Source organism: Equus caballus, chromosome 6, assembly GCF_041296265.1.
Source record: "Equus caballus isolate H_3958 breed thoroughbred chromosome 6, TB-T2T, whole genome shotgun sequence".
NCBI classification, from domain to species: Eukaryota; Metazoa; Chordata; class Mammalia; order Perissodactyla; family Equidae; genus Equus; species Equus caballus.
The window spans coordinates 96,839,934-96,866,651 of NC_091689.1; the positions used below are offsets into that span (position 1 = coordinate 96,839,934).

At 40.5% G+C, this 26,718-nt stretch overlaps 1 protein-coding gene across 6 annotated transcripts in view; it reads left to right on the forward strand.

Annotated features, from left to right (window-relative positions):
- The first annotated feature begins 3,894 nt into the window (after nt 1-3,894).
- The window catches only part of RAP1B (RAP1B, member of RAS oncogene family), a 40,814-nt gene continuing 17,990 nt past the window's right edge, over nt 3,895-26,718 (forward strand). Inside the window, exons 1-2 of one of the 6 annotated variants that reach the window (XM_070269169.1) lie at nt 4,511-4,611; nt 5,666-5,821. The gene's annotated coding sequence lies outside the window, so the exon portion shown is untranslated. Of the gene's footprint in view, nt 4,035-4,394; nt 4,612-4,914; nt 5,298-5,464; nt 5,822-26,718 lie in introns of those variants that run through there. The other 5 variants (XM_070269171.1, XM_070269170.1, XM_070269173.1 and 2 more) reach the window with 5 other exon arrangements.

Sequence of the window (26,718 nt, forward strand, 5' to 3'; positions counted from 1 at the left end):
CTAGGCTTTGGCCTTCTCATCTGTGTAATGGGTCCTTAAAACCCACCTCTTGGAATGTGGTCATTATTACTGAGGTATGTGATTCACATACGGGACTCGGGGATAACTAGGACCAGAAGCTAAACATTGTCATAAAGATAAAGCCTGAGGGAATGCCTAACCCTTGATCATCTTTGGCGTGATTAATATTGGCTGTTTGGTTTGGAGACGGTCCAGATTTTTAAAGTATTTACAAGTGGTTTTTGAAGATTTTCTTAATTTAAATCTTTTTTGAAAAATTCATGCCAAGGGTATTTCATTAAGTTGGTTCTTCCCGTGGTTTTCTGCTCTAACACTCGATTACATGGTGGCTCTGAGAATGCCATTTTCATTTGTATGGTTTTTCTCAGCTACAGCTTAAGAAAGGGTGAAATTTTAAGTAAGTATAGTCTGTTCCTTACACCATAGACAACAGCAATGACAAAATTATAGAACAGTTAGGTTTATTTCATGTGGTGTGGGCAGGTTTGGCGGCCAGGCCTACGAGTGCTGAAATAGAGCACAGGCAGAATTTGAAATATGTCTTGAGACAAATAAGCAGTTATTATAGCTATTACACAGAGCAGAACACATGCCAACCTGCCTCATTTTTCTTATATATAAGCACTTGGTTTCCCCAAAGCAGAAATCTTAGAGGAACACAAACCACCCTAGGAGAGTATGAATTCTGAGTTGTTTTCCTATAACCGCGATGGTCTAATATGCTCTTACCTGGTCTCTTGCGTGATTAAGTGCTAGGATTTACCAAATAACTGCATAGAGTTTGGAATACAACCTTTGACCAAGAAAACAGAATGAAACTAACTGGGGATTTCAGCTATGGTTTCTCCTCTTTTGCATCAACAAGCAGCCTTCTTATCTTTCTCAATCTCCAGCCCCAGCTATGCAGGAGGTGGCAGAGGAATAGAACTATATTGATACACCATATACTATATATACATACATATATATATACGCACACACACACACAGGAATACACACATATGTATGCATGCACACAACAGAGGAAAAAACCAGTAAGAAAGTGCCTTGAAAGAATCAAATTCCAATATTGCTCATTTGTGAATGACATAATATAATACTATTGCAGGTTAATGACTATCAATGCTATTGATAACCATGCTTAACTGGAAGCTAAACAGCATGACTCTTGTTAATGCTAATAATCACTAAGTGTTAATTAGGAAAATTGTAAATTTGGGGTTTTTTTAAATCTAATTTCGGACTTGCAATAAGACCTTTACTTATGTTAACTTCTGAAATCAAACCAACAGAGTATAGATGTTATTTGAAGTAAAGCGTTTAAGGAGGCAAATAACATGAAAAGCCAGAAGTACTGCATCAGGATAAATGCAGCAAGAGTTAGGGGTGAGCACGCTATTGAGTCACTTCCCCTAAAGGGGGAAAAACGAATTTTGAGGTTCTTGTAGTCCCAGGGGCTAAGACATGGCTATTTTCTATACTTTATCTTACCACAGTTCTGTAAGGCAGAGGTTATTATCCCCATGTCATAGATGAGAAAACTAAGGCTCAACATGGTTAAGGAATTTGCCTAAGGCCACACAGCTAATAAGTGGTGGACTCTCCGTGTTCTCCATTATTCCACAGTACCTTAGGAATAAAAAATTCAACAAACACATTGTGAATGCCTATTATGTGAAAAGCACCATGCCAAACACAAGAAATACACATCCTGACCTTATGGATTTTATCTACAGAATAGGCAGGACTGGCTGCATAATTTGAGGGACCCAGTGCAAAATGAAAATGCAGGCTTCCTGTTCAAAAATTATTTAAAATTTCAAGATGGTGACATCAGAGCATTAAACTGATCGTGGGCCTTTCTAAGCACAAGGCCCTGTCACATGCCCACGGAACGGGCCCTGAGTACAGCAGGGCAAACAATGGCCTGGGGCTGAATCCAGCCCACTGCCTGTTATTGCACAGCCAGGAGTTAAGAATGGTTTTCATATTCTTAAATGGTTAAAAAAAAAAAAGAAGAATATTTGTGACATGTAAAAATTATATGAAATTCAAATTTTACTGTCCATAAAGTTTTATTAGAAACAGCCACATTCATTCTTTATGCATCCTATGGCTGTTTCTGCACAACAAAGGCAGGGTTGAGTAGTTCAACAAAGACCATCTGGCCCACAACACTTTAAATACTATCTGGCTCTTCACAGAAAAAGTTTGCAAACCCCTGTTCTAGCAGGGATGTAGGAAACAAGCGACAAAAGAAAGGAACAATCGAGTGTTATGGGGATTCCAAAGAGAAGAGACCACATGAGATTGGAAATATCTGAGAAGATGCTCTTTCTTGGGGAAAGTAAATGGACCTTGAACAATGGGCAGGGGTCAGAAGGGGCTTCCGGGCAGAGGAAATCACCTCTCACACCAGAGAAGCAGAGAAGTGCTGCCATATTTGTGCAAGATGAAAAGTCCACTCTGACTGTCAGGCAACTTCAAGGGAAAGGGAAAAGTAACTAGACTCAAGGATTTTAACTTTATTCTGGTAGGGCTGGGGAAGAGAATGACTTACTCAGCGTGCTTCAAGATAATTTATCTGGCAACAATGTGTAGAATGGATCACAGCAGGAACAGACTAGAAGCTACAAGGCAAGGTAGGAAGGAGCAGCTAACATTCTGGAATTGAGAGGTAGTGCCAACCTCAATAAGTGTGGTCTTAGTAGGAATTAATTACTATCTAACAGATGTGCCAATTGACTGATGGTTCAAAAAAAGGCAGAAAAAGGAGAGTCAGGCTTGAAGACTGGGTAATTCAAAAGATGGTGATAAAATTAACAAAAGAAAAGGAGAAGAAACTGGTTTGGTGACAAAGACAATGAGTTCAGTTTGCACACATCACCAGTTCAAGTTGCCAGCAGAATATCCTGGCGACGATTTCAAGGAGAAAGGAACAAGGGGCTTAAACTCAAAAGTGAGATCAGTGCAAAGAGATGCAGATTCTGGCATTCTGCTTACAAGTTAACGATTTGCAGTCTAGTAGAAGATAACAAATGCATTTTTAACTAAAATAAACTATTTTACACATTCTCTCAAACTCTAAATAATCCTACCTTCAATCTTCTAAAACTGACTCTTTCTGGGGGGGAAAAATCAATTGCCCAAACGTCAAAGAAAGTTAAGAAAAGAAACAAGAAAAAGAAAGAAAAGGAAAAATACAGCACACCCAGGTAACAGCTGCTTCCGTGAACTCAGTGTTTCAGGCTTTCAGATTTCCCAAAGTTTCCTGCAATAACTGAGAGGTCAGTAAAGTCAAATTATTTAAAATTCATTCATTCAGAATTTATAATAATTCCTACAGACTGCTCTGAAATTTGCCTTTGATATTTCCATTAAAAAAGGGTTTTCTAAGGAAACAGAAATTTCCAAAATATGTAACATATTCAATTAACCTAAATTGTGTAACACCTAGAAGGCGCTTATGCAAAACGGAGGATAATTGTAATTCATTCTTCTCTCTTCCTTTAACTTACATTAGTTTTCTATTACTAGTGTTCTTAAGAGGAGTGAAGTTAACCATACTTTTCATTAATCTCCCAAATTTATCAAAGTTCAAAAAAGTTATTTCAAGAATTATCTATACAGGGCCCCATTAAACTATGAACGGAGGGAAAGTCGTTCTTCAACGACCCCCACCACCTACTTTTCCTTGCACTTTGCTCGCTCTTTGAATCTCTTCGCCCATCAAAACCTCATAAAAAAAAAGCTTTCATAAAGAAGCTAGTATCTTGTACTAAGAGAGCTGTATTTTAGTCTAATAACGGTAAGTTCCCTTATTGACGGCCCGCCCCTTTTGGAACAGAAGGTGCTTTCCGTTGCCCAGTAGTCACATCATAAATCTACCTATGAGTAACCTTTTAAAGCGCCGGAGTCAGGCATTAAATATGCAACTTGCTTTATTCATGTAAATAGCTGATCCTGGAACAAAGTTGTTTGGGATCACCGATTTGTCAGCCGAGTTTGGCAGGGTAATTTGGAAAGGGTTCGCCGGGTTAAGACATCAGTGGCTGGGACCCGTGTCAACTCAAGAGAAAACCCATTTCAAGAACGAGAAGGAGCCGCGGCCCAGGCCCGTGGGCGGGGGCCCTGGGAATGGACACGCGCCCCGCCACGGGCCCGGCCGCTTCCCAGCACAAAGGACCGCGCGCACCCACTGCCGGCGGCGTCGCCGAGCGCTCTGCGGCGCGTGACAGGCACCTCGCCGCGCCGGAGGGTCCCGAGGCCCGGAGCCCGCCGGCCTCGCGAGCGCGCGCGGAGCCGGGGCCGAGGCGAGACCCGTGCCGGCGGCCGCGGGAGGCAGCGCCGCGCTGGCCCCGCCCCCTCCCGGCGCCCCGCCCCGGCCCCGCCCCTTCCCGGCGCGCCACCGCCCCTCCCGCGGACGGAAGCGGGAGCGAGGCCGAGCGCCTGACGTCAGGGCGCCGCCGCCAAACCTCGCCCGGAGTCGGCGTGTGAGGGGCCGGAGCGGCGGCGGAGCGGACGCCGTGGCGCCGGGGCAGCGGCGCGGAGCAGCGCGGGGCGCGGCGGGGCGCGGAGGCAGCGGGCGAGGTGGGCGGCGCGCGCGGGCGGCGGGCGCGCGGGGGCGGCGGGGGCGGCGGGGCGGCGGGCAGGCCGCGGAGGCGCCCTCGGCGCGGCAGGTGGGGCGGGCGCGGCCTCCGGGGCTCGGGCGGGGGCGCCGCGCGGCGGACGGGTCGGGCGCCGGGAACATGGCGGAGGGCGCGGGCCGGGGACCCCCCCGCCCGGCGCGGCTCCGCCCGCCCGCCGCCCGCCGCCCCGGCCTCCGGGTGGGCGCAAGTTGGAACGGAAACCGGAAAGTTGTCCTGCGGCCGCCGCGGGCCGCGCCCCTGCCGCGGGGCGCCCGCGGGAAAGTTGGCCGGGGCGCGGGCGGCCCCACCTGGGCGGCGCCGGGGACGGCCGGGCCTCGGCGCCGCGGGACTCGCCCCGGGCGACGGCTCGGGAAGTTGGCCGCGCCGCCGCGGCGAGCCCCGTCCGGCGCGGGCTGTCAGCGTGGGCGGCGGCCGCGAGGCCCCGGGACCCGGCCATCCGGGCTCCGCTTCCGAGCACACTGGCCTGCGGAGCGGAGCCGGGGCTCGCGCTCGGGCAGCTCGTGTGCTTCCCCTTCGCCTGCCCCCGCCCCCCGTTAGTTTAGAAAAACATTTCGCCTGCAACTCTTCGGCTGGGAGGAACACGAGCGAGTCGGCTTCGCAGTAACGGGAAATCGCGTTTTGAACCGGGTAGGAAGTTGACGCTAAGTGAAGATTGTGGTTTTAGCGTTTTAAAGTCGATGCAGCCTAGCTGGATTTTTGTTTTGCTGGTAGCATCTAATATGTATCGAGTGCTTCTCCCTTAAAGCTTCTGACTCATGAATTGATTTTTTAATCCTCTTCTTTTTTGTAATTAGAATGCTGTTTGGACTTGCTCGATAAAACCTTATCTCAGCAAGAATAACTTAGAAAAAAGGGAGACAGTTGGACTTGGAGCTCAGATCGCTGCTGAAAGCTCTCTCTTGAGTAGTGTTTGAGTCATAATGGAGTCCTGGGACGTTTGAAGGGCCGGAAAGGACTGTTTCGATCATCCAGTCCCACCCTCTGATTTTATGCAGGAGGACACTGAGGCCCCGGAAAGATAAGATAACTAGTTCGTGGCCGACTTTTAGGACGGTAGTCTATCCGTAGTAGACAACCCGGAGAAAGAAATACGACGTTTTTATCGTGAATTACATTGTACAGAGGATAGTTTTCCGTCATACCCAGAAAAGGTGGGTACCTTGGTCAAACAGTGGAAAACTCGGGTGGTTTCGTTGCCGGGTTTTAGGAGAGGAAATTGATACTCCGGGAGGTTAAATAACTCTCAGGACTCGGAGCCCTGAATGATGGTCTCATTTCAGCTCATCGCCTTTTTACTCTGTGCCCTACATGGTGTTTTCACTTGCGTTTTCTTGGTTGGTATTCACACATTGTGAGGCTGCCTCATCAGAGGAAGCCCCAAAGTAAATCTTTGAAACACACGTAGCCAGTTTGGTTTTAATGTGCCGGGTCTCATAATACAACTGAAGAGCCCAATAATAAACTTGCTTAATTTGAAAATGTGGTGTAGGGCGTGAAAATGACTGCTCTGTCTTTTGCCTTCTCCCCGTAGCCCACCCCATAAAAGTCCTCTCTCTTCCTTTCTATGGCACATATCACTTCCTGCCTTCTGTTATCATTAGAAGTATTTTTGTCATCTATTCCATCAAATTGTGGAGTCCAACGACCAGATGTGTTCTTTGTATGCCCCGGAGCACTGGTATGGTGCCCTCCTTGCAAATGGTACCAGTTTGTTGAGTGCAAGCACCACGACGGTAGGGACTCAATCCGTTTCCTTCTCCACTGTATCTTCGTTCCTAGACCCTTGCCTGTGCACATGGTGTTGAGCGTTTACCTTTAGAGATTAACTGCATTGAAGATTTAGAGAAGATATTTCAAAAGAACTTGATATTCCTTCAAAAAGAAACATACCCACGTTGACTTTGGAATCTTTTTAACTTGAGAAATTGATTTTCATTTTATCCTCAAAACCATCCTTTACTGTAGAATTCCAGTACTTAGCTAAGTGAGTCCCCATGGTAAGGAGCCACCACGTAAGGAGGCTCCAGGGAGATGAAATGAAGAGTTGATGGTAAAAAACCTTGATGAATGTCCATAAGGATCTTATCAAGTGTGTTTTCCAGTGTGATTCAAGATTGGTAGAAGGCTTATGCAGAGATCAACAACATGGTAACTAATTATACATGTTTTTTTAAATATAAAGTCTAAGATTTGGGTGAGAAAGTGCTCATGTTCAGTTTTCTTTGACTTGTTATAGCTACTTCATAAATATTTGTTAAGGGAGTGAAATCAGCAAAACTGGATTTGACACAGAATTTGGCTGATTTTACAAAGGTGTCGTTTATTTTTTTCCAAAACTAGTTTAAATAATTTTATTATTGAATATTGGAATCTTACTGATATGCGCGTCATTTTCCTAAAGACTTAAATGTGTTCCTGTGTATGTGATAAAGAGGGTGGGTATTGATCTGTAGTGTCTAGATTTGACTGGCACCAGGAATAGTTTAGTTTTTATGAACTGAATGTTCAAAAGCTTTTTTTTGTTACTGCAGTGATGTCACATGTTCAGACTGTAGAAGAACTTGATAAAGATTGATCTCTCTTAAACCTTGTGTGTAAGACCATATAAGGTTGTGACTATATGCATGCCTTGGTTGGTTGGTTGGTTTTCCCTCCCATCATTTTTGAGGATTCCATGGCCTCAGAGATTAGGCTGAAGTTTTTGCTGTTAGCCTATGCAAATTGAATTTCTTTTAGAAAAAGTTAAGAAACAGCTATTTTGGCTGATGCAATGATTCATTATAACATTGGACAAATTTTTCAGTAAACAGGAGTACTGTGCCATGGCTTACCCTTGCTGAAAGCCTGATGTTTTTCAGTGTTCTTAGGTATATTGCAGCAGTATTGAAAGGTACTAATTACCATTGGAGGACTTACGTCTTTTTAGTTTACTAGTTCTTTGGAAATCTCATGAACGCAATGGAAGCAGTAGCCACAAAGAACAGAGTGAGTTTATCCATTTGCAGTAAAGACTGGCTTGCTGTACAATCTGTTGTACCTCGTTTGGATCTAGTTGAGCACTGGATCTGAGACCAAGGCCTTTCGTTATAGAATTTCTATTTTAAAGAGGAAAAGTTACAAGGAAGTTTTGTGCTGCCTTTTAAAAATTAAAATCACTTTTTAAAACGCACCACTAACAAAGAATACTACTTCTCCATACTTCCTAACACTAGTGTGTTTATTCCTAATGTTATTCAGATTAAAGGTACACAGCAACTGATTATTCTTTCAATAGCGATTTAGAAAAAATTTTTGCTTTGCATCAATGGAAGATCAAAATTTTTCAAGCTCTGTTTCCAAGGAGCCTTAAAACTTATAAAAGAAAGAAATGTAAATTTAGGGAAATGTACCAGGTTTAAAATAATATTTAAATCACTTATCAAAAGAAAAAATATTTGTAACATGAACTGCAGGATTTCCATCTGGTTTTTATTATACAGAACAATATTCTGGAGTATTACTACGCTTGAGATTGTTTGTGTATGAGGTGCTCAAGTACTAGAAATAGGTTCACTTTTAAATTAAGAATCCTAGTCCCTCTGACCATAGAGAGTAATAATCTAATGTTCTGATTTTGGATTTTACATTGAGCTGGGTCCTAAAGCTTACTCTTATAGTTACGCTGTTTTATAATTTTGTAGTTAGGCTAATATATATATCTATATCTCTCTCTCAACAAAACCTTTTTCATTTAAACTGGATTCTGATCTTATGAGATAACTTGCTAGGTAATCTTTTCCAGTGGTTGGGGATTGAATGTTTTTGACTGTTGTACAAGTAGACTGAATAAAGATGTTAAAGGAAGAGAGCATCTATTAAAGGCAGTTATGAATAATTTTGATAACTAAATTATTGACTTCTTGGAATCATCACTTTTATTGCGTCACAGAGCTCCTTGATGAGTTCTTCAGTAGTTGCTTTGGAAATTTATTTCAGTAAATAAGTACTTTCAATAAAACAGATTTTTTTCCCTCCTATATTTAAAACTTAGCATTTCATTAAGTAATTTTGTTTTAAAAATATACAGTGAACTGATTGCCCCATTGGTGGATGACCTCTACCTGTTGCTTTCCTCCTCTTTCCCTTGTGGGAAGGAAAAAAAGATGAAAGAAAATCTGTTTTGTCCATTTAATAGCAGTTTTTGGCAAAAGCTTCTGGAGAGGAAGTGGAAAATGTTACGTAAAATAAAATTCTAATTATCTGTGTCTTCTAAAATTTATCCTTCTCATTAGAATATATTTTTAAGTCACTTCATTCTTTAAAAAAGTAGAGGACTTTCTAAAAGTTCTTAGTTAATAGGACTGAGGGTATCAATAAAATAAAGACTATAAATATAAGCTCTTTTCGTTTAATAGTTTTTAGGTGTCACAGTGGTATCCCTATTGCATCCGACTGTTACCTTGTGTTTTAAGGTTGCAGTGAGAATATTACTACTACATTATGCTAATATCGTTAGAGCTGCTGCTTCTAAGATTTATAAGTTATCATAAAGCTCCTCAGTAACAATAGCAAAACTCAGAAGTCCCTCAAGAATCTTGAATTCTGTACCGTAAGATAATAAAGAGGGATAGCAATGAGGTTATATAAATGTATGTATCTACTATTTTGTTCTACTGCTCTTGAAGTTGTCAGCTTGAGATACAACACTACATTTGTTTATCTTGGTAACACTGGCTGAGTTTTCAAATGTTTTGTCTTTTTAATTTTCTTATTACAGTGTTTAGAATACAGAAAAGTATAAAGAAGAAAATTAATACAACTTTGTAATCCCACCAGGACAATGAATTTTTAGGCAGAATTTGTGCTTCCCTTTCTGAAGCTTTCCTCCATGGGAAAGATGACATGCACTACTTAGAATTGTTGAGGATTAAATGGAGCATTATTTGTTAATGTTTATAAAAGGATATACTAATGTGGTATTAGTTCTCGTTCTTTATTATAAAGCTTCTATTCCCCTGTAGCATTGCTACTCCTGATTGAAGTTGATTTGGTTATTTGATTTTTAAGCTTCCCAGTGAGGTATGAATGAAGACTAAGAAAGAATAATTGTGATGTGAACAGCTTAACAAATAAATTATCTAACTCAGTGGTTTTCAAAGTATGGTCCAAGGAATTCTCAGGATCGCTACACATTTTCAAGGAGTCTGCAAGTACAAAACTGTTTTTACAATAATACTGTAAGTGATAATACAGTATGTTCTTTGCCTTTTTCACTCTGTTGACATTTGTACCAATACCATAAAAGCAGTGGTGGGTAAAACTTCTTGCACTTTAGAACAAATCAGAGTGCCACACTGTATTAGTAATCGTTGCCATGCACTCACAGTTTTAAGAAAACAAAAGCATTCACCTGAATGCACTTGATGAAGAAGTAAACATTTTTTAAGTCAAATCTCAACTCTGGTACACATCACTTTAATATACTGTGACAAAACAGGAAGTACGCTTAACACACTTCTGCTGCCATGCTGAAGTCTAATGGTTGTGTCTAGGAAAAGCGTTTGTGTGATTGTTTGAGTTGCAAGCTGAACCAGCCAGTTTTTTCATGAGCACCATTTTTACTTGAAAGAATGTCTGACGAACTATGGTTATTCAGACTTGAGTATTAGGCTGACATTTTCTCAAAAGTAAAGTGAGCCTATTGCTTTCAGGAAAAGATTGACAGTATTTATGGTCAATGACAAAGTTCTAGTTTTCAAGTGAAAATGAGAATTTTGGAAAACTTTTATCAGCCACTGTGCTCTTGACAGCTTCCCAATATTTAAGATTTTTTCTGATCTTATTGGTAATGTTAATGAATATGCTTTTTATTATTAATATATAATGAAATGTGTCGGTATTTGAAGATCCTCAACTCTGTGAACCAGTATTTTCTAAGTGATCAATGTGTGATCCTCCAAAATTGTGCATGGGTAAGAGATCCTTCCACAGTTACAGCTAGACCAGTGGGTTTTAATGTTAGAGAGAACATGAAATTTATTGATAATGTTTTGCATCTCAATATATTGCAGCCAGTTGTCGCGTTTTGGTGTAGTACCAGAGGAGAATATCCGCATTTATCTGAAAAGCTTATTAAAATATTCCCAACTGTCTGTCTCATTGTTAGTCACTTTCTTCTTTTTATATCACTCATTTTTCCATGCTTTTCTCTCGGTATTTAACATCATCTTTGATTTATTTTGTTTATATTTTTGTTGGAGGGGAAGAGAAGAATGTTAACCATAGATAATGTGAGACAGTGTTTTCCTGTGCTTCATCTTGAAATCTCTTATTAGTACATAGTCATTTAGGTTTAATTTCTTTGCAGTGTTCTCCTTTGAGCAGTACAGTCAGCTTTTGATCACAGTATTTTTTAAGCTTAGTTTTGGTTTTAATACTTGCTTTGTACACCTGATTAATTATCTCTAGATAGATTGCATGTGTGTCCCAAGTTTTGACATAATCTTAAATAAGCAGATTTTTAAAAGTTGATTTTCACAATTTTAGGATATGTAGTAGCTTTCCTATAGTAAAGCTATGGACTTTTTCCCATTTCAAGTCTAATAATGTTTCCTTGACCTGAGAATTTGGTGTTGTCTACCTTTAGTAGACACTTTTCCAAAACAGATGTTAATGTTCTTACTTTCTGGAAGAAAGCTGTTTCTTTTTGTCATTTAAGAACAATTGTAGCAATCCTTGTTAAACAACTATTTTTATAAATGTCATAAGACAGTTCCAAAGTTTAAAGGATTTTTACGCTAACCCGCCTTCGTTGCAAGTGATAAGTTTCAGATTATAAAAGTAATAAAAAAAGATGGGTAAGTTACGGTTTATACTGTACTCACTTTCTTGGAAATTTAGTGCCACTTATTTCTCTAGAGATGATAAAAGGGTGTGTTCTATGAAGAGACTATTGAGCCCAGACATCGCTCTTTGAAAGAAGGGCTGACATCAGAGGATGAGGTGTGGAGTGTTTAACTTTAGGGGAGCTTCAGGGCCGAGCATCACAGAACACCTGCCTCCATGAACTAATCCCACAGTAGGGAGGGAATTGAATAGGAAGCTTTAGTTCTCCCAATATTAAATAATTAACTGGTCAGCTGTTCTGGCTGTTCTGATTTAGGAAGCATACTGAGATCATGTTTTATGTCCAGGACATCTAAATTAGTCACAAGGTTGTTGCTGGCTGTTGCTTACAGAGTTTTATTTGCTAGTTTAAAAAAACTTGTATGAAATTTCCTCTAGGTTTTTTATACTTAAGCTTTTTTTTCTTCCAAGAGCCCTTTCACCTTACTTCATCACTGTTCAACAAAGAGAAAGCAGGATTTGCAAGCTTTTAAGGACAGAGGAGCATTCATAACGTTTTCTGTTGTTTACGTGGAAGTGATGATAGTGATAATAGGCAGTGAAGAGGTGGAAGGGCCAGAATGTAGAGCGGAGAAGAGAGCGAGGGTTCTCTTTCTAATGAGCAGGGCTCCTTTTGCCACCCTTCAGAGTTCTGGTGGAGCACGAGTGATAAACTCCTCTTTGGAAAGCCCTTGTGGTGCCGTAGTGATTGGTACATCTTGTCCACCTGAGGGTCCTGTGTAGCAGATAAACTGATACTGCCTAGCAGTTAGAGATGATGATGTGAAAGTAAAAGTTCCGTCACTAAACAGTGTGAGTTGAGGGTGCTTTTGCTATTTCTATTCCCCAACAGGCCCTTATGCACTTTTCTCTGAACTTTCAGGTGCTCACATTGGAGACTTAGTTCATTTTTCTCCTAAATTTTAGCTGATTCCTTTGAGCATGAGGGGTAAGTCTGAGCAATGATGTGTCAGTGTTGAGTAATTGCTAGACCTTTCATTCCCCCTGTCGTCTTAAGCAGCATGCTTTAGAGGTGGTGACTGACCTGGGTGGTCTGGCACGGGACATGAAACACTGAACCAGTAACTCCTCTCTGAGAACTGATCTCTGTGTAGAGCAAGACTGATTAAATGGCTCTTCAGATCTCTCTGTGTTCTGAAATCCTGTGTTTCTGTGAGACTACCCGTTTAAGCCGCATTCATCTCTTGTCTGGACTTCCTTGTTTCCCTTCTTGTTCTCCCCTACCTCACGCTCCACCCAGAAGACAAGTCATCTTGTCAAAATGTAAGTCAGATCGTGTCTTACCCTTCAGTCCCAGTCCCCCCAGTGGCTTAAATAGAAAGCAGATCCCGTTCTTGCTCACTTCCCATTGTTCACTAAGCTCTGGCCATGCTGCACTTCTTTCTCATCTTGGCCCGAGAGGCCCTTTACCACCTCTCGAGTTTTGGTGCTTACAACTCCTTTCTGTCTGTCATGGTCTTTCCCGGCTGTCTGCATTTCTGCCTCACTCTCAACATTAGATCTAAGCTCAGATGTCACATTTACGGAGAAGTTTTTTCCTGATTGCTTTAAATAAAGGAGCATCCACAAACAATAATTATTTTTATCCGTTTATCCTCTCTTCCCCTCTAAACTATTTGTTTCAAGAGGGCAGGAACACCCTGTCACTTTTCCACCACAATCTCAAATGGTTCGCCCAGTAACTGGCACATAGGAAGTGCTCAAAAATTGTTATTTTAATTGAAAGAGTACCTAAAGTGCTCAATGATTTGTCATTATCAATTTCCATCATAGGCTACTTCCTACACTCATTTTTTTTAAGCATTCTATTTCCACCTGTGGTTCCTCATTATTTAGGGCATCTGTCTCTTGAGGACTCGTTCATCTGACTGCATGTTATTGACAGCTAATTGTTCTCAGTTACTGTATATTAGGATGAAACTGAGTAATTAGTCACAAAAGGTTCTTAGCAAAGACATGAAAAGTTAATCAATATAAAGTGTAAATAGCAGTTCAAAATAATAATAATCAGTACCCAAATGAGTGATGTAGATGAGTGTTTACAGAGTCAGAGAAAGAAATGAAAACTCTTAGGCTGTAGTAGTCCGAGAAGACATTAAAAATGAGGTGGGGTCTATACTTGTTATTAAAAGAGTGTGTAAGTTTAGGCTGACAGTGAATCGGGGGGCGACAGTATAGAAATTGGAAAGTGCACAGTATGTTCAAGGGAGTTTTGCTCGAGTAGATGTTTGTGAAATGGATTATAGGTCCGTAATCCCTCACCTTGGCACCAGGTGTTTTGGAATTCAGAATTTTGGGGGAAGATTTATTTTGAATTTTAGTAAGAGGAATCAAACTGTTTCTAAAGTGAAATGTGAATAGTCACACTAAATGGGATAAATGAAAACTGAACAGCCTCACATCAGTGCATAGGTGAAGTTTTGCTGTGTAAAAAGTTTTTATCAGGTCAGGTTTTGCCACCAAATTAGTTGAGAAACTTTCAGGTTTTAGAAATTTTAGGATTTCAGAATTTCTTTGAGAAATGGGTCTGAAATTGCTGGAAAGGGTTACTCTTTCTGACTTCGTGTCTTTGGGGAGGACTTCAGGGTCTGACGTGGTACTTTAAAGCAGTCAGTCAGCCTGGAAACAGTCTCCGCCAACGAGTTCTTCCTGACGAGGGCTCAGGGTGGAGTGCACTGCCACCTCATTCCTCAGGTCAAGTCCTGGGAAAGGTGTGGAAATAGTGAAGATTTATCTGTGTGTGTCGGTGCCTGGAAAATCGTCTTAAGTGTTTAAAAAAAATGTTTAATGAGCCCTGTGGCCTAGTGGTTAAAGTTGAGCATGCTCTGTTATGGTGGCCCGGCTTTGTGGGTTTGGATCCCTGGCACAGACCTACACCGCCCGTCAGCCATGCTGTGGCAGTGACCCACATCCAAAACGGAGGAAGACTGACGCAGGTATGAGCTCAGGGCGAATCTTCCTCAAGCAAAAAAAAGTTTAATAATTGAGAGGTCATATTTTAGTCACAATTTCTTCTTGATAGTTTTTTAAATCTCCCAGTTGATAAGGTTTCTAAGAATGATATAATACATTTAATTGTGAAGTAAAAGTACAGTAGAAGATTGGAATAGGAATATTGTAGGACTAACAATCTCTGTTTAAAAATCCTTGATGGAATCACTTGGTGTTGACAAGGGAAGAAGTAAATATCTGAAGATGCTCCTTTGAAACTCAGAATTGATTACAAGCAGTGCCTGCCCACTCTTTCTGTTTTCCCCATTTCTTGTTATGCTAGCAGCCTAATTAATACCCAACTTCGGTTCTCCTTGCCTTTGTCCATTTATTGGGTATACGTATACTAATGTCCCAAGAATGCACATGTGTATGCACTATTTTTTTTTTTTGATACTGACTTAAATCTTGTAGAATTGCCAAGACAGGCATGTTTCAAAGCTACTTTAAGGGCAGGGGGTTGAGGCGGGGTGTGCTACTGACCTAATGGTTATGCAAGAAAGTGGAATAATGTATGGGAAAGCCAAATGTAAGCATTATTTATGGCTTCCAAAGTGTGGCATGCCTTTTATTTTTTAAGTGGTCTTTGTTTTACTGGATTCTAAGCACATCTTCGAATAAAGCAAAGAGATTAGAGTATAAAAGGAAGAACTATTAAATTAGTCAAAAACAACTTCCTAAGACCATTAGCTGCACAAGTCATGTGGGCATTAAGCAGCTGGCATAAACTGCTGCTGAGATTGAGATATTGGAATTACTAAAGAAAGTATAGGCAGTGCTTGTGCTTCCAGTGTGTTTTGTTAGTTGACTAATTTTTCTCCTCTGAATTTTTGGCAGATTTAGTAGGGAATTTTGCATTAGGAATGTCCTGGTCTTTAAGTTTCATTTAGAATGTAATGTAGTCATGCAAATTATGAACCCACAATCTGAAATCATAGCATTCTTATTATGGTTTCAAATGCATTTGGAGGCAGCCATATTAATTGATTAAAGTCAAACTAAGCTTTCTCATTTAATCTTAGTTAGGAAGTTAACAGTAAAATCAAATAAAAATAATTTTTGTAGTCATTTGTTCCTTCTCTCGTGGAAGACACTAATTCTGTTTATTTCTGAATTCAGTCTTATGTTGAAAAAGACTGTAAAATTATACTATTAAAATATCCCCCTGTCCTTGAAGAGAGCAGTGTATTGTAAAATCTGAGTATTTATATTAAAAGAAAGATTTGTGGGGAAAAGAAATATTTGTGGCGTTCTTCCATTCATGAAAACAAGTGCGTTTTGTTCTGGAATCCTGCCCCTTAACTTGGATTCTAGTTTATCTGCTAGCACTAAAGAGCCTCACTTCTGGTTTCTCATGCCTCCTCCCCAACAGCTCATCAACTGTACTTAGTAGAGTGTTTGCTTGAAATTTATGAAAGCAGATATTTCCCTAACTAATCGGGATAGCTCTGGTTGATGTAGTTATGTCATTCTGCAGCCTGTTCACCAGATGATTGAGCATCTTTTATGTTCATGTTAAATTCTGGAATCACAAATTCAGGAGACTCGGAGAAGTGTCTTCATCTAGGAAGATGTAAGGACATCTGGTTAGCCTTCTTAGCCCCAGTAACTGTCATCCCTTTGGAGTGGTGGTGTCTCTTTTTTTCCGTGACTTGTGGAAGCTAGGACATTAAGAGTGGGTTATATAAATTACTGAAAAATCCGGTTTCTGAAGACCAGAGGAACAACAGAGACCCTCCTTTTCTGTACTAAATTGGACATTTATTTGGAGGCAGAAAGATGAGTAAGATGGTCTCTGGTGGACCCTGGCCTTTCTTTGCTGGTGATATGGGTCGTCGGGTCCTGAGCACGAAGGGAAATGTTATCATAGTTTTCCAGAGGTGTTTTTAAAAACTTAGTCCCTGCTGTGATGAGAGGTGTTGCTGATGACCACTGCTCTAGTGTCACTTAACTCTCATAGGCTTTTGTGTCTTCAGATCTGGATTTGAGCTGACCTTCAGACCTTCCCTACCCTGTTCCCAGCAGTGACTTTGGTTTGCCACCTCTTCAGGGTCCCCATGCTTGGCTCCTTTCTTCCTCTCCTGCTAGGGCGTGGCCCGTCCTGCTGGACTGTGTCTCACAGAAGCATAGTGTCTGACTGACAGTGTCTTATTTTGTAGACGTATGGATGTGTGTGTTCACATTTGTTTTTAGAGAGACTCAAACCAGTGTCTGAAAAGAGACAGACCTAAGTGAGTCTTGGTGGACAGCCTTGCTTTATAGAAAACGAAAATGCCGAGTACCAGCTGTCCCAGCCTGCCTTACAACTGGGGCGCAAGTACTTGACGTAAACCTGGCAAACAAAGGATTTTTCTAGAATAATCTGAAGGGAAACTGCAGAGCACCAGTGACGTGAAGGCTTTGATTTCAGACTGTATGTTATATTAACTGCTTCCAGAATCAAAGTGGACATTTAATAGATTAGATTTAGCGTCAAATGTAAAATAAGGATGCTCTTCTTTTCCATTCTGTCAGTAAGGCTTGATGGGGTTTTGGGGTGTGTTGTGGCCCCCCTTCTCGCCCCGATAGCACTATTCTCTCCTCCTCTCTGATGGCCTTAAACAGCTGTGTGTGTTGACTGAGTGAGCAGGGTGCCTGTTGAAGGGATCTTGTGCAGATGAGCAGCATCAGCCGTGCCAGAGTCGAAGGCATTGTTTCTGCCAGTCTGCAGCCTTCAGGTGGACCGTTCCCAATGATTCCTGTCAGGTTTTCTGTGGGGGACTTTCTGCATACTGTTTTGCAGCTAATAATTCATCTTTGTAGAATTAATAGATGACAGTGCTAGTTATTTAAAAGAAAATATTCTACGGCAGAAGTTTTTAAAGTTGCAACCCTGTTTCTCTTTCTCCTGCACCGCAGTAGACATTGATGACTGAGAACCGTACTCTATCCCTTTGGGTCCAGAGTTGGTCTCAGAATCATTCTTAACACTGTACTCCAGGCATCCATTAATGTTTTGAGTTGGTGTTTGAACTAAAACTCACTTGCTACCAGAGAATTAATGGACAAGATCCGTCCTTCTCTCTTCCAGACTCTAGCCTACAGGGCAGGTATCAGCAAACTTTTTCTGTAGGGGGCCAGATAATAAATATTTTAGGCTTTGTGGACCATACAGTCTCATACAGCCCCTCAACTCTGCCGTTGTCATGTGAGTTCCCAGAGACAGTATGCACTTGCGTGCCTGTGTTCCCACAAAACTGGATAATAAATAGGCTGCCCAAGAGATTCGGCCTGAGCCCTGGAGTTCAGCAACCCCTGCTCTAGGGCAGGAAATTGGGTTTGATTCATTCACCAAATAATTGCCGTCTGTATTCTAGGCATTGTAAGTGTTGGTTATGAAGCAATGAACCTTACCATAAGGTGTTTAAGCTGTAACTGAGTACCTTTTGTGCACGTGGACAGATCCAAAGCAGCTTTTTGAAGAAAAATGTGGCCTGTCCCATATGTCTGCCTTGTTTGTCAGTTCAATTGAGATCTTAGGCAAATACCCTCAGTGCCATGTTCTATGGTAGTGGTATTAACTCAAAGTAATCTCAGTGTGCTTTAGATACCAGATGCTGGGGTATCAAAGTAAACATCCTGTTATGAAAAAGAGAGAGGCTAAGATGTGCGCATCTAGTCTCTGCACTGTCTGCGCATAGTAGGTACCAACTATTCAGGTCGTGTTGCAGGGTAAGGCTGAACTCACCAGTCATCCTAACTCTCTCTGGTCAGTCGCCTGCAGTGCTTTTCCTCTGTGCGGTATATTGTTTCTGAGCACTTAAGTTTGGTTTTTTTCATCTTATTATAGATTTTTGTTGCAAACCTTAATTGATGCCTTTTTAAAGTAGGCTGCCTAATTAATCACATTTTAATAAAAAGCTTAACATGTCTAGATGGGTTGCCCAGACTTCTGTTAGAACTCTTCTTATTCATTTTAAAAGTACCTTTAGGGGCCAGCCCGGTGGCGCAGTGGTTAAGTTCATGTGTTCCACTTTGATGGCCCCAGGTTTGCTGGCTCAGATCCCGGGCACAGACCTACACACCGCTTGTCAAGCCATGCTGTGGTAGGCATCCCACATATAAAGTAGAGGGAGATGGGTACGGATGTTGGCTCAGGGCCAGTCTTCCTCAGCAAAAAGAGGAGGATTGGCGGCAGATGTTAGCTCAGGGCTAATCTTCCTCAAAAATAAATAAGTAAATAATAAAAGTACTTTTAATTTTCTCAATATTGGTGTGTTTGTTTTCAAAATGTCCAGTACTGTGGCTTACAAATAGTCAAGGCTCTTGATCATCCCTCAGTGATCTCCGTTGTCCTACCTGTAGACGACCCCTTGCCATTGGGCTGCCCATTGCTTTGTGCCCTGAGACCCTGGGCACGCTTGCTCTCGTGGTCTTGTCATCCACCTGTCTCTCGCTGCCTCTGACTTTGCTCCCTGCCCTTTTGCCTGGTGTCTCTTTCCTAGTGACATGCTGTAACTTCTCTTCATTTGCCACGTTCTTCATAAATCTGTTCCTGACCTCTCTTCTTCTGAATTTCCACAGTATTTGTTTCTCATGACATTTTCTATATTTTTATGTCTCATCTCTCCTGCGCCATTGTAAGCTTCTTGAGAGCAAGTGTGTTTTGTTCATCTTTGTGACCTTCCCAGTGACTTGCACTTAATGCGTGTTCAGGTGCTAATTAGATGAAAGGGGCACTTTTCTAATTAAGCGAGGAACAGTGTTCCCTTGTGAGAAATGTTCTTGGACTTTGCTCCAAATGAGAAAACTCACGTCAAAATACATAGTAAATTGTAAAGTCTATACAAATATTGTCTTTTACCATAAATACTCAAACTTGGCTCTTATGCTAAGTGCTGCACGCAGTTTGGTTTTTAATTTCCTTATTTTATTTCAGAAAATAGTATGATTCCATTGTGAAAAAAGATAAGCTGTGTAGTACCGCAGAATGTTTGCAAGATGTTTTCTTAGCCTTTAGAGTTCTGCATCTTTAAGATTGTGAGACATGAGAGAAAGCAAATTCCTCTCAAGATGTGTTCCATGTAAAATGACCAGCCATCTTGGTTTGCTGGGCACTGAGGAGTTCCTGGGACACAAGGCTTTCAGTGCTAAAACCAGGGTCCTTGTCACCATGATTCCATCAACGATGCAGCAGTCTCCTTCGCGTTATCACTGTGTTGGTACAGTTTCAAGGAAGTGTAATAATGCCTGGTGACTAGGTGACTGGTGTGGTGGGAGGTTATGTTGGGGGCACTTATTAGTTTCTGAATATTATTTTGGACAGGCATTCTTTAATAGTCAAATGAAAATACAAAAGTGCGTTTGATTAATTCATCTATGTAGGGATATATTTGTGTATGACAAATGGTGGCCTTATCAGAAGGTGGTGCTACTTGAATTTTTAATTAAAAATTGTATTGTCTGTCAGATTAATGGTTTACTTAAATGTACTTTATTATATATAGCAAAGTCTGAAATCGCCCGAAATTTTGCTTAGTTCCATTTAAAGTGGTTTAAACTTTGGTCATAGATTTGCAGAGACTGTGTTTCTCAAGAAATACCTAGGATAGCCTGTCCTTTGTCATTCCTTGCTAGAATTAGCTTTTGTACGTGTTCATGTTATAATCAGAGAACTCCATGGCTGAGATCTCTCTAATAGCAGGAATATAACTTAAAATAAAGTGGCTACTAAAAATCCTTGGAAATTTATCAGCAGTAAAGCCATAGTGGGACGTAAACTATTCTGGGACATGCACTGTGCCTGGTGATATTGTCAGAAAAGAGCCGTTAAAGATATTGATACTGTATACCAAAAAAGGCATTAAAAACCTGGTTCCTCCTCTTTTTTTTTTTTTTTTGGTTCATCTCATTTTGTAATGATTAAATGTTAATGTGCCTCATGGGGCTATGTGGAATAATAATAGTGTCCTTAATTTGATTAATCTGTTGGCTAAAATAGGCTTTTTTGGGATGGTTTGCTTGGTTGTTACCCTTTCATTATTTTTCTTGTTTTAAGAATGTAAATAGAGTTCTTTTGATGTTATTTTAGCTCTTTATGGTTCTTTTAGCCAACTTATGAGACTTGCCAGCTTATATCCTAGACCACACCATTGTAGAAAAATTACTTGTGCCTTTAAAGCAAAGGCTTCCAATATTATACTCCTGTATAGAAATGTAAAGATCAGATTTGAGTGATGAAAAGACTTGAGAAGACAAGAAAATGGGAAAATTTAAATTAAAGTTGAAAAAGAATGGTGTACTTTTCAGGAGAGGAGGAAGAAATCTCTACTTCTTTGTTTGTAGTAGTTTTGGTTGATTTTTATTAGATACATATTTTTTAGACTAGACCTTAAAAGAATGTGGAGTAAACACGGGCAGTGCTGATGTCCCCATAGCAGTAGTATCTGTTTATTCCTAGGGGAATCAGAAGTAGAGGATGTAAGATGCTTACTGCCCTATTTACAAAAGGCTTCAGATAATGAGGAAAAGGGGCAAGTCCAGAGACACTGTGGACTGTGTGGGCAAATGATTGTTATATGTCATGGTTTATTGTACAATATGAGCTAGGCACTGAGTTTTCTACACTGAGAAACTCATTAAGCCTAGAAGATATTTGGTTTTATACAATATTAATTTTTTCTGTTCATATTTCTGTTTCTCATAGACTGGCAAAAGACTCCATCAAAGTTCATTTGATGAAACCTTGAAACTGTAATTATAAAACCTTAAAATTGAGATTTGTAATCATCTAAATAAATTATATATTTCAAATTAATAAGCCAGAAATATTGAGTGAAACAGATTACACATAATACATTTATAATCTCGCTAAACAAGTCAGTGTTGTGTTCTGTGCCTGAAGCTTTTTGCACACAGGCAGTGAGCATCTTCCTTCTAATCTCTTTAGGAATAAAAGATGCTACTGCTATGTCCATACTGCTCTCAGTTTTTCCTCCGCTGTCTTTGAGACCTATTCCTAAAGATCAGAGATACCTGCTAAACCCTTCTGTCTGTCCTTGTAGGCTCCCTGTCTGGTCTGATGGCCTCACTGTCCATCTGTTTGATCGTGCTGCATCCTGTTTTTCTTTCCTCCCCCATCTAGTCTGTCACCATATTCTCTTGATTTTGACTTACAAATTTCTCAAATATACCTTCCTTTTATTCCTTCTTTCACTTGTCTCAGTGTCTTGTAGAATGTAGGTCAACATCTTTAAGCAAAGAGGGCCCCTTGCTCTTCCACCTCCCCCTCCCCATGCACTCACGATGGGAAGAGTTCTCTCCTGCTAGTCCGTTTCCCCAGAATCTTCCAGTGAACTCTCCTATTGCCTTACAATATCCACTGGTCTCCTTCAGGTGTCCACTTAGCCAAGCCTTGCCTGGCACATCCTCACAGACAGAGAATCCCCTTCCGTGCCCTACAGTGCTCTGTTCCTAAGACCCTGTGATTGTGAGCTGACCCAGGGCAAACATGATAGACATTTTCATGTTCTCAACTAACAAAGCATCTTGTTAGGTAAAGGCCACTAAAGTATGGTTGTCATATTTATTTTTTGCTCAAAATTTTGGGATGCCCTACCTCTCTGTTTTCATAATTAAAATTAACATCTCCAATCTGGTTATTGAAATTCAAATGTGTAACAAATTAATGTTTTCCCTTCGTATTTGCCGCCTGTCTCCCCCTTTTCCCACGTGAGAAATGAGGGCCCTTATAAGATGTGGAGTAGAGACCATGGAATTGATTGCAGAGACACCAAGGTAGAATGGATCAGACTTGGTAATGGGGTGGAGAAGAGAGACAATGACGGACAGCTCCCCCAGCTGTGCAGTTTCCTGTAGTATAGTATGCTTTTGAAGTCCTTTAGGTACTTCACCTTTTAGGCACTGTAAATAGCAAGATAGATGGGATTACAAAAAATAGCAAGGAACATTTACTGACTGCTTGTTACTGTGTTAAACATTTTGCACAGGTTCTTTCATTTGGGTCTTAAAAACTTTAAGAAGTAGATGCTGTTGTTCCCATTTATAGATGAGAAAATGAGGCACAGAGAGGTTAAATAACATGACCAAGGTCACTTAGTCCTTAGTGTGTTAGAACTGGCATTCTAACCCAGGAAATTAGATCTAAAGCTCTTAACTGTCAAAAGGTTTTCCTATTTTATCATTTTTTCCATTTAAAATATGGTTAGCTAAGGCGTGTGTATGTGTGTGTATCAGATTCTAAGATATATGGCAAATAATCAAGTGAACGTCCATACTCAGGTTCCCTAAATTGTATTTGGAAGGCACAGCAGTCTTTGAATCACTGTGTATGCCTATAGAATTTACAGCTAGATCTGATGAGAGAAAAAAACCCGACAGGTTAGTTTTTGGGTCACGTCCAAAGAACTGTTGGGAGCCAGGGCGAGTTCTGCACAAATCCAGCCTCTTTGGAGGAACTGATAGAAACTAATAAGGTGATCTTGGGCCCACATTATTTCTTCTTGCTTCTCTGGAAACGTTGTTGGAATCTCCTTTTTTGGTCACTTAACTATCTTGCTTATCTATTGACCTAGCTGAGAAATCTATTAAGAAACGGATTCTTCTGCATTTGTCAGATTACTGATAAATTGTTATACTCTGATTAATATATTCCCTCAGAGACATGATCAAGTACTGAACTGAAAGGTAACTACAGTAATAACGCCATTAATAAAACTAGAAACTGTGACCTTAAATTCCATGTCATAGTGTGTGTTGGAATAAGCTTTATTTACTGGCAATACTAATCCATGAAAAGGGCAAGAGAAGAATTTTTTTCCCATCCGAGGTGTTATAACTATGGTCAGAATAGAGAAAACGCTATATAAACAGTTTGATAGTCTACAAATTCTATGCTTGACTGGATCTAGAAATCTAGTTGACAGAGCAAACCTTTCTCAGCAGAATGTAAGTAAGATTGGAAACACTTCCCATTTGTCCTCATCACGAGAGGGGCAGACAGCTCAGAAAGTAAATGTGATAAGCAGTATTCATATTAACGTATTAACTAAGCTTTCTGTTTACTTTGTAGTTTCCTGCTAGAAGTTTTATTTTCAGAAGTGGGTATGAGAGGTACTGTTTGGACCTCTTATTTTTTTCTTCAAAAATAATTTTCAAATCTGCTCAGAAGTTTTAAATTCTGTCATTGTGTCCAACAGATTAGTACCAGGTTCTTCTGACATTTAAATTAGTTAATTTTATCTGGGGTGAGAAGAGAACATAGTAATCCTCTTCAGCTGCTAACACCCTCCTCTGGGAGTTGGAGGCGGAAAGGAGAAATCGTGTCATCGTTTCTGGCAAGGGCTCAGTGGGAGCAGCGATGCCACTTGACTTCAGCAACCGGTGGTTAAGTGTTTTTCCTTAGCCTTTTATTTGTAATTGAAGATCCCAGAATTTCAGACTGGGTGGTGGAAGGTGTTGTAGCTAAAGAACTTGAGGATAGGAGACTTGCTTGAGTTAGCAGTGTTTTGGGAAAATTTTAATTTGGCTATAGCTATTTAGACACTTTCTGACATTTTAATGGAAATGAATTATGCATTTTAAATGTTGCTTATCACTTTTCAAGGATTTGATCCTTATCATAACCTGTTTTTACCTTTATTAGTGAGATTGAAAGAGTAAATCAGATTATGAAGTTGAGAGCAGGTGTCTCTGGAACCCAAAAGTGATTGGTTTTAACACAGTTTCTGCTCTAGAGCATTTTCTTTTCTAATGAAATTACAATTCCTACAGGGCGAGTATGGGAACTAATTTTTTTTTAAGCCAAGATTGTGTAGTTCGTTTTCAGTTGGGATTCATGACATCTGTCAATAATTGATGTAAACTTAAATGGCAACTTACCTATAAGAGGTAACTTGTTAGTGGTCTTTTAAAAATCTGAATAGTTCTTTCCTTTGCTGGAAATGAATTATTAGTCTTTAGTGATTTATTCAGTAAACATTTCTAGATCGAATAGGGGACACCAAAGTTAAATAAGGGCCACTTTGCATCTAGTTGATAATGGTAATAACTAACACTTAAGACTTTTGTAGACAACATACATTCTTAATCTGTCCATCAACTCTGTGAAATTGGTATTATCACTGTCCATCTTTTACAGATTAAGATACAAACCTAGAAATAAGTGACAACCCTCTGATAAATTGTATAGCCAATTCTAAGTCGTCTTATTTCCAGGTTCCGTGTTTTACCACCCTGGGCTGCAAAGGTGGTATCTACCGTATTTACTTTTTGTTTATAAGGAAAAACTAAATTTGATCCTCAAACTTAGCCAGATAGCTTCGCTGATTGATAATGAATTGGCTGCTCTTGGTTAAGGAAAGTCTCTAAAAATGTCAATTGGTTATTTTGTTTGGTTTCATCTTCTTCTTTTTTTTTTTTTTTTAAGGATTGGCACCTGAGCTAACAACTGTTGCCATTTTTTTTTTTTTTTTCTGCTTTATCTCCCCAAACCCCTCCTGTACACAGTTGTATATCTTAGTTGCCGGTCCTTCTAGTTGTGGGATGTGGGACGCCACCTCAACGTGGCCTGATGAGCGGTGCCATGTCCGCGTCCAGGATCCAAACCCTGGGCTGCCACAGCAGAGCACACCAACTTAACCACTCGGCCACAGAGCCGGCCCCTGGTTTCATCTTCTTAAAGTATAGGATTGCTTTATGTCATTTACACGTAGGTCCATCATTTAAAAAAAAAAAGATGAATCAATTTATTTGCTTTCCATGACAATCTTGATTACGGCATTTTCAAGGTAACCTTGGATACACATTTTGGTACTGGGTTAATATAAACAAAGTTTTCTTAATTCTTTTGTTTTGATGTGTTCTCTTTTATCCTGGATAGACGTAAAGTAGTCTTTAAAGATAATCTGTTATTCATTTTAATATTTTATAGGTCAGCCTGGTGACATTTGGTTCCCTAGTCCACATTCTTTGCATATTTATTTATATAAGACTTTTCCCTTGCAGCTACTTTTTACTTCTTTTTGTATTTTACTTCCTAATCTTAATCCCCATACCAATATCTATAATCTCCTATACAACCAATCTCTTCATTTGGGGTGATAGTTGAAGAGCAGTATGTTTCCTGACAGAGGACCTCATGCACACGCCCTAATCTTCAGTTCTCAGCAAGGCTTTGCCTGCACAAAGCCCGTTGGACTAGCATGCCGGGAGGAGGAGGAAAGTGTGGCGGCCTCTGCATCTTGCCTTGGTTGAGTGCCCAGGGCTGTTAATGGATTTTCCCAGTTGTGGGCAGCCTGTGAATGGCGAGATTGTCTTATATTGTTTTCAGCCCTTTTCTTTCAGTTTTATCTCTGTTATATTGGAAAGATACTACTACTAAAATGTCTGTAAATATCAAACCACCATTATGAAGTTAGAAAAGAATATTTTCATTATTCTTAAATTTTATTGCCAACACAGAATTTTTTATCATTTTTTTACATTAATAAGAGGGAATATAACATTCAGATACTTTTAAAGTTCTGTCCATATATAATTCTTCAAAACCTGGCATATGTAACAATGCGTCTTGGAGATGAGAGGGACCTTAGAGAGCATCTAGTCCAGAAGCAAAAAACTGGTGGCGCAGAGTTCGTCTCCATACCGCAAAGAGCTTTTGTTGGTCTTCCACAATATTCACAATTTTAGGAATTTGAATGACTTTAACTGTCTAAGCACTCGCTCTGCTTAGCCGCCGTCCACGCCATCACCCACTGTTAACACCTTGCTGCTTTGGGCAGCTGCATGCTTACCTGGCCGCTGTGAGTGTCTCTGTGTTAGGTGCTTCCCACTCCCTTACTCCCCTGTTTTACAGACAAGGAACCTGGAAGTTGAGGATAAATTGATTCACCTCACCTTATATAACTGTTTAAACAGAGCCAAGCCTCTCAAACCCCAAGATAATGTTGCTTTCCACAGCTTGTTGTCTTCTCTTAGAAGATGATACAACAGAGTATATAACCGCGTGCTAAAGTACTTGGTGCAACCGGTCAGAAAGGGGACCGGTCACTGGGCTAGGAGAGTCCTTCGGAGATGGCTCCTTGGCACTGTCCTCTTAAGGACTGCATCCTGAGTATTTGCTTGTCAGGAACATTCTATCATCTGTGTGGTGTTCTTCCTACACAATGGGAGG